The sequence below is a fragment of the Epinephelus moara genome, chromosome 1 (genome assembly GCF_006386435.1).
Source record: "Epinephelus moara isolate mb chromosome 1, YSFRI_EMoa_1.0, whole genome shotgun sequence".
NCBI lineage: Eukaryota > Metazoa > Chordata > Actinopteri > Perciformes > Serranidae > Epinephelus > Epinephelus moara.
The window spans coordinates 1860244-1868159 of NC_065506.1; the positions used below are offsets into that span (position 1 = coordinate 1860244).

The 7916-nt window shown below is 40.4% G+C and overlaps 2 protein-coding genes across 2 annotated transcripts in view; both read left to right on the forward strand.

Annotated features, from left to right (window-relative positions):
- fah (fumarylacetoacetate hydrolase (fumarylacetoacetase)) overlaps nt 1-7916 on the forward strand; it is a 625231-nt gene that overhangs the window by 105662 nt on the left and 511653 nt on the right. The gene's annotated exons all lie outside the window — the stretch shown is intronic.
- Nucleotides 1-7916, forward strand: part of adamtsl5 (ADAMTS like 5) — a 148013-nt gene that overhangs the window by 97378 nt on the left and 42719 nt on the right. The gene's annotated exons all lie outside the window — the stretch shown is intronic.

The following is a 7916-nucleotide window of genomic DNA, read 5'->3' on the forward strand; positions in this document are numbered from 1 at the left end:
TGCCATGTTCTCAATCGCTCGCTCTACATATTATTGATCCACACACGTCACACCCTTGCTGCTGCTGCACGTAACACAGGTGCATTCACTGTGCTTTTCCAGCACAGGAACTTACATACACGCCGCGCTGTGCGGCGCATTAATCGTTTTTCTTCGATTATAATGTTTTTATGATCGTGAGAAGCCAAAATCGAAATCATGATTAAAATTCGATTAAGTTTAAGTTAAGTTTAAGTTTAAGTTTAAGTTTAAGTTTATTTCCTTTATTAATCCCCCTGAGGAGAAATTCAATGTTTTCACTCTTGCTTGTCAATTACACACAGGTCCGAAAGACACACACATGCACAAACAGGACCCATACATGCACAAATTGGAGAGATGTCAGAGTGAGGGGGCTGCCCTTGGTGAGGCGCCCCGAGCGGCTGGGGGGTTTGGTGCCTTGCTCAAGGGCGCCTCGGCAGTGCCCAAGAGGTGAACTGGCACCTCTCCAGCCACCAGTCCACGCTCCATATTTTGGTCCGGACGGGGACTCGAACAGGTGACCTTCCGGTTCCCAACCCAAGTCCCTATGGATTGAGCTACTGCCGCCGAATCGTCCAGCCTTAGCGGAACGTACATTTGCCTATAGTGTTCAAGCACGTATTAAGTGGCCAAGTACACGGGGATATTTAAACGAAATTGGGATAGACTTGACAACACCCCTTACATTGCGCATTGGATGTTATTCTCCGCGAAAATGCAGCTGATTGTGCTGGCATTGTTTGGCACTCTGCTTGGCCAGATCCTTTGGAGGACCCACCAGATGCTAAGGCGTAGACGTACGCGAAGAGGGCAAAATGCCCATTCTGACAACCGAGATGTCATGTTAATACATGCGGTAAGCTTAACACATGCGCACATACACACATAGCCTACACATCAATAATGACCTTAGCAGTATAGCTGTCTTTGGAAAAGAACTGAAATTGTTTCCCATTTAGAATCTTTGCTCATAAGTCAGTGACAATAAATAAAATAATAACAATATAAAGAATCACTATTTTTCTTACAAGCTAGTTTATATGAGAGCTGCCAACTCTAACACATTAATTGAACTCATGCATATGATCCTCTCCACATGAAGTGTCTCAGCTCATACTCTTCTGTCTGGTCTGTACCACATCGTAAAAGCGACATAAAAATCAAAGGGTGTAACGAAATAATTTTCATGTAGAGATGAAAAAAGGTGTGGATAATCAGCAGGGATCTGCAGCTGTGATTTATGTTGAGTTGATGTATGTATATGGATATATGAATATATTTTCATGTTGGTACATGAACAGTTCATGATATTTATATTAGTCTACATGCATTTAAGGAAGTCAATTAATATGCTGGCATATATAACACTATGTTGGATATCTAAAGGAAAGTTAAAGATTATTAATTAGTGAATAAACTGGTAGGATTAAATAAGGTAACTACTGTTTTGTAATATTTGTCATGTTCGAAATAAAGACATCAATCAAAAGAAATGATGGAGCGGGGTGTCGGTAGTGGATAGTGCCGGCGCCCTATGTGCTGCAGCGGTTGCAGGTTCGACTCCGGCATTCAACCCTTTGCTGCATGTCATCCACCCACTCTCTCTCTCTCTCTCTCTCCCCATTTCACACTGTCCTGTCAATTAAAAGCAAAAAGCCCCAAAAATAATCTTAAAAAGAAAAAAAGAAATGATGGAGCAAACTACTCACCTGTATCCATCAGCTGCAGTATTTTTAGCCCCGGTAAACTGGTAATCGTTTTCCGTTCTTAACTTAATGAATTGGAACGTTTGTTCCGTGGTCCCTGTTTCAGATCAATTCTGTGGTTAGTAAATAATTCCAGGGCAAAGCTTGATGTGAATTTCTTCACCATAGACACATTAACAAAGCTTCCTAACATGTACCATCATGACACTATGATATGAACAGGACTATGATATAAAGTTAAATTTATAAAACATTTTTCTTACATTGAAATTTCTTCGGCAGCATCTCAGTTGAAATCCCGATGATGGCAGACTCACTGAACTATAGTGGGCTTCACCGGCTTCTCCTTCTTCTTTAGTTTATTGGCGGAACTCCACCAGCTGGTGATGCATTGTGGGATTTATACTTCGCCAAATACCGCTCAGGTGCGGTCTTACCGTGTGGGTAAAGTACAAATCAAACGCACTGCACTTTTGGTCATCGTAGAAATGGGATACACTTGTGCACTTACACTAAGCACATGGACGCGCACGTCAGGTGTCCAAGTGCGTAAGTGTGATCAAGCGTGCATAATGGGACAGGCCCATTTTGTTTGTAGGTTGTCCGTCTGTCCACCCGTACTTACATCAATCCCATCCTTGTGAACATGATATCTCAACAACGCCTCAGGGGAATTTCTTCAAATTCAGCACAAACATTCACTTGGACTTTAGGATGAACTGATTACTTTTTGGTGGTCAAAGGTCAAGGTCACTGTGACCTTGCACATCTCACTGTCTCGTGATCCTGATATGTCAAGAAGGCCTTGAGGCAATTTCAGTCACTTGTACTTGAGCATAAACTGATTAGATTTTGGTGGTCAAGGGCTAAAGGTCAAGGTAGCTGTGACCTTGCATCCATCGCATTCTTCTGAACGCAATATCTCAGAAATAGCTTGAGGGAACTTCTTCAAACTTGGCACTAACATTCACTTGGACTCAACAATGAATTGATGGGATTTCAGTGGTCAGAGGTCATGGTCAGTGAGACTTTGCATCTGTCTCATTCTCGTGAACGTGATATCTTAAGAACACCTTCAGGGAATTTATTTCAATGTGACACAAACGTCCACTTGGATTGCAGAATAAATGTATTAGAATTTTGTGGTTGAATGTCGCAGGTCAAGCTGACCTCACAAAATATGTTTTTGGCCATAACTCAAAAATGCATATGCTAATTATGACAAAACTTCACACAAATGTCTAAGAGGATAAAATAATGTGATGACATTTTATATCCAAAAGATCAAAGGTCAACTTCACTTTGACATCATAATGTTATGCATGAAACACTTTTTTGGCCATTACTCAGTGTCATATCTCAGGAACAGAAAGGGAAACATTTGGTCAGATACTGAATTGGTGACTCTAAACTGTGCTGATTGTACAGATCTTCTGTGCTGTCAGGGGGACAATGCATGTGAATCCTCCATGTTTTCACAGACATGGACATAAACTGTAAGAGAAACTTGACTGGTGTGCATAGGCATGCAACTGTAGTTCTCTTTGTTTTGTTTTTTTATTTTTTTTATTTTTTTCAGCCAACACACCAAAACCAACTGTGGTTCTGTCCCTTGCTCACTTTACAATGAATTAAAATAAAAACAAGGGTCTGCCACTTAGTCAGCTGCACTACTGAGGAACTTTTAATGAAATGCTTACATACTCACAGTGAGAATGCCGTTGTTTAGCAGAGATAATTGCTATGTCTGAAATTGGATATTTCCATTAGTACGCTCATATGCAGTACACTGTGTATACTATGGTCTTGTATAGTGCACAAATTTTAAGAGGGTAGTGTTTTCTCAAATCAAACATGACATGGCTTTTGAGCACTTAATGGAAATGATAGCCACAAGATTTGACACATGAAACAGCAAACACACACACACACACACACACACACACACACATGCATTTCTATGCATAGGCCTGTAATGGGGAAATGGCTGATTTTAGTGGTGAACAGTAAAAAACAGTAAAACAAATTTTACTATTATTCTCAAAAATGAAATATTACAGAATGCATGATGATATTTTGTTATGACTATGAGATTAAAAAATTTGGTTTTAATGGGACATTTTTGTCCGCTAATGACTTAAGAGGGTAGTACATTTTAAATCTGATGCTACACAAAAACTAATAATGCATCAAAGTCAATATTTTGGCTTATCTTTGACATATCCAAGACTGATTTAAAAAAAAAAAATCCCCCAGCCCCCCAACATTTGTTATATGGAAAATAACTCATTCTTTGTGTGTATTTTCATAAAAAAATATTACCATCATGTAATCAAACTGGCATTTAAAGGGTTAAAATCCTGATATGTATTCAATATTTGACAGTTTTGATCAGGACCGAAGTTAATCAAAAGATTTAACCCAAAAAAGCAGAAAAAAAATATTAATCTTTACCATTTTTATAGCAGTTTTTGGATGTGGACATTTTTGTCCTTAATGACTTAAGAGGGTAGTAAATTTTAAATCTGATGCTACACAAAAAACTATAAATGCATTTAAGTCAATATTTTGGCTAATCTTTGACATATCCAAGACTGATTTGAAGAAAAAAAATCCCCCACCCCCCAACATTTGTTTTATGGAAAATAACTAATTTTGTGTTTGTTTGGGTTGTTTTTTTGTTTTGTTTTGTTTTTCATAAAAAAACAAAAAAACAGTGACATCAATTAATCAAACTGGCATTTAAATGGTTAAAATCCTCAAAATGATTGAATTGTTGTTAGATATGGGCAGAGCTAAAGTTGTTTAAGAGATTTGTGCAGAAAAAAAGCAGAAAAAAATATTAATCTCCTAAATTTTTATAGCAGTTTTTTCGTGACTCAAGAGGGTAGTAATTTCTTTTCACAGGGTTCTAATGATGTATTAGAAGAATTGAAATTTGAATTCCAAACTTTGTCAAGAGATAGGCTTTGTTACAAAAAACTGTGCCGTATGCACCAACACAGCCAAAGTGATGGCCAGATGAAGAGCAAAAATTTGCCCTACTGGACAAAAATGTCCATAGTGATGCCTCAGTTGCACTAAGTGTATTTCTACACTCAAAGTTTCATTAACTTGCATGCTTGAGTTTTTACAGTTTTGCAAGACCCTGGTCGCTCCCCTGGTGGGGCCCTCATGTACTTTACTGCTCTGCCACCAAGTATTCATGCTTAGCATGTTTTTGTGTTTTTAACGGGTTTAGGGTGCTGATTATAGGTTCCCTAGATCAGTAATTCTCAACCTGGGGGTCCCGACCCCCGGCCCCCACTGGGGTCGCGAAATAATTTCTGGGGGGTCAGCAAATGGTTTGGGAGAAAAATATACATTATGTTCAAATGTTCAAAATGAGATTACATATTTTGGGCTGGGAATTGTGTTTACATTAAATTGTCTTTTCCAGTGATAGAATGATGTTATTGAGTGTTTTTTTGACAGTCACATGCACACATGAGTTAGTGCTTATGCAAAAAAAAAAAAAAAAGCCGGTGCCATTCATGACATGGCAAATGACATTAAAAAACACTTAATGCACAGAGTCAAGGAGAGTGCAAAGTTTTCATTGCAAATGGACAAAACAACAGATGTGTCTGGTGATGCGCAGCTACTTGCGTTTGTGAGATAGAGATACTCTAGGCACCAGTGCTATGTTTTACACGGCGGCACCATTTGTTGGGACTTCAGCCTTAACGCGGGCCTGACCTTGTAATATATAGCACTGGGCCTAGATCAGAACAAATAGTATCCCCTCTTTTACCGTATCACCAGTAGATTCCCTACTATTATAATTTACAACATTAATGGTGCCTCCGTGTGATGCCCAGAATTGTTCCCTACATTAATGGTGCCCCTTGGTGAGGCCTAATATTGTAGTTTACTACATTAATGGAGCCCCGTAGCGAGGGGTAGTACCATTGACATTCATTCATATTTGTGCAATATTAATATCAGTGTACATTTTTGGTTCACTCCAAAAATCTTTGATTCCATTTTGAGACTACCCAAAAGTCTTCACATTCACACCACTAGTCTGCTTCAGCAGTAGACCCCCAGCTGTACTTACAAACAAGTACACTGTGGTGAGAATTCATTTATTCATAAAGCTAAAGCAATCTGAGAGACCGTGTAACTGATCACTGCTATCTTTTAGCCCTCATAGTGTTACACTAGAGTTTGCTATTGCTGCTAGCTTTTCAAGTTGACCTACCCTGTAGAAACTTGTAAGATTTTGGTTCAGCATTAGAATACCACGAATTTGATGTAATCTAGGAGCTGTCAGAATTTGCAGTTGATTCTCTGAACCTTGAGCTGGTAACAGTCTGAATGGTTCCTTTCCCCTTTAGCCTGGAGGACACAACATCCATGATTTGTCAAAACAATCTGAAATGTGGACTCGTCACACCACAACACACTTTTCCACTTTGTGTCAGTCCATCTCAGATGAGCTCGGGCCCAGAGAAGTAGGCACTGGTTCTTGATATTGTTGATATGTGACTTTCACTTTGCATGGTAATAGTATCAATGATAATACACTGTACTTAAATAGCGCTTTTCAAGGCACTCAAAGACGCTTTACAAATTCAGGGACGAAAAAAAAACAAACAAACAAAAAACAGACAAGCAAGACAACAAATAAGGGATGAAGAGAAGAAACTGTCAGTGATTGAAAGCAGCATTGAACAGGTGAGTCCTGAGTGATTTTTTGAATATGGAGAGAGAGGGGGAGTCTCAGATGGGTTTAGGGAGTGAGTTTCAGAGGGTGGGAGCAGTGATGGAGAAGGCCCTGTCCCCCCAGGATTTTTGCTTGGCTGGGGTGGGGGGGCAGGAGGTTTGCATTGGCAGGGCGGAGTGTGCGGGTGGGAGTGTGATGATGGAGGAGCTCAGACAGGTAGGGTGGGGCCTGGTTATTTAGGGCTTTGTATGTTATGAGGAGGATTTTGAAGTGGATTTTCTGGGGGATGGGGAGCCAGTGGAGCTTATGGGGGTAATGAGGTCACGGGTACGAGAGTGGGTGAGCAGAATTCTGGATATACTGGAGCTTACTGAGGGTTTTTGAAGATGAGCCATAGAGTAGACAGTTGCAGTAGTCCAGACGGGAGGTAATGAAGGTGTGGATGAGGGTTTCTGTAGCTGAGGAGGAGAGGAATGAACGGAGGCGGGCGATGTTGTTGAGGTGGAAGAAGGCAGTTTTGGTGATGGGTTTAATGTGTTGGTCGAAGGAGAGGGATTGATCCAAAATGACCCCAAGATTTTAGATGTGAGGGGAGGTGGATACTGTGGAGGCGTCGATGTTGAGGGTGAAGTTATGGGTGGATTTGGTGAGTGCTTTTGGTCCAATGATGATAATTTCAGATTTGTCACAGTTTAATTTGAGGAGGTTGGCTTAAAGCCAGGATTTTATTTCATTTATGCAGTTTGTCAGGGTTAAGTGGGTGGCAATGGAGATTGTCTAGGTGAAGATGAGTAGCTAGAAAATCATCTGCGAAGCAGTGGAACTGGAGACCATGACGGTGGATTATGTGATCAAAGGGGAACAGGTACAGGATGAAGAGGAGAGGACCGAGAACCGAACCTTGGGGGACACCTTTGGGGAGGGGAGCAGTGGGATATATGCAGTTATTGATGGAGATTAACTGAAGTCTGTCAGAGAGATATGATTTGAACCAGTTGAAAGCAGTGCCAGTGATGTTAAAGACGGTTTCAAGTCAGGTGAGAAGGATGGAGTGATTGATAGAGTCTTTGTAGATGCAGCGACAAACTGTGTTTACTGACAGTGGTTTTCCCAAGTGTCCCGAGCCCATGTAGTAATATCCTTTATATAGTCATGATGGTTTTTAATGCAGTGCTGCCTGACAGTTGAAGGTCACAGCCATTCAGTGTTGGTTTTCAGCCTCGCCCCCTACGTGCAGAGATTTCTGTGGATTCTCTGAATCTTTTGGTGACGTTATGGATTCTAGATGGCGAAACCCCTAAATTCTTTCCAATTGTGCTTTGAGAAACGTTTTTTAACAGTTGTAATATTTGCCAACATAGTTCTTCACAAAGTGTTGAACATCATGCCATTCTTGCTTGTGAACAGCTGAGCATTTCCAGTATGCCCCTTTCATACCCAGTTATGATCCTTTCACCTGTTACCAATTAACCTGGTTACCT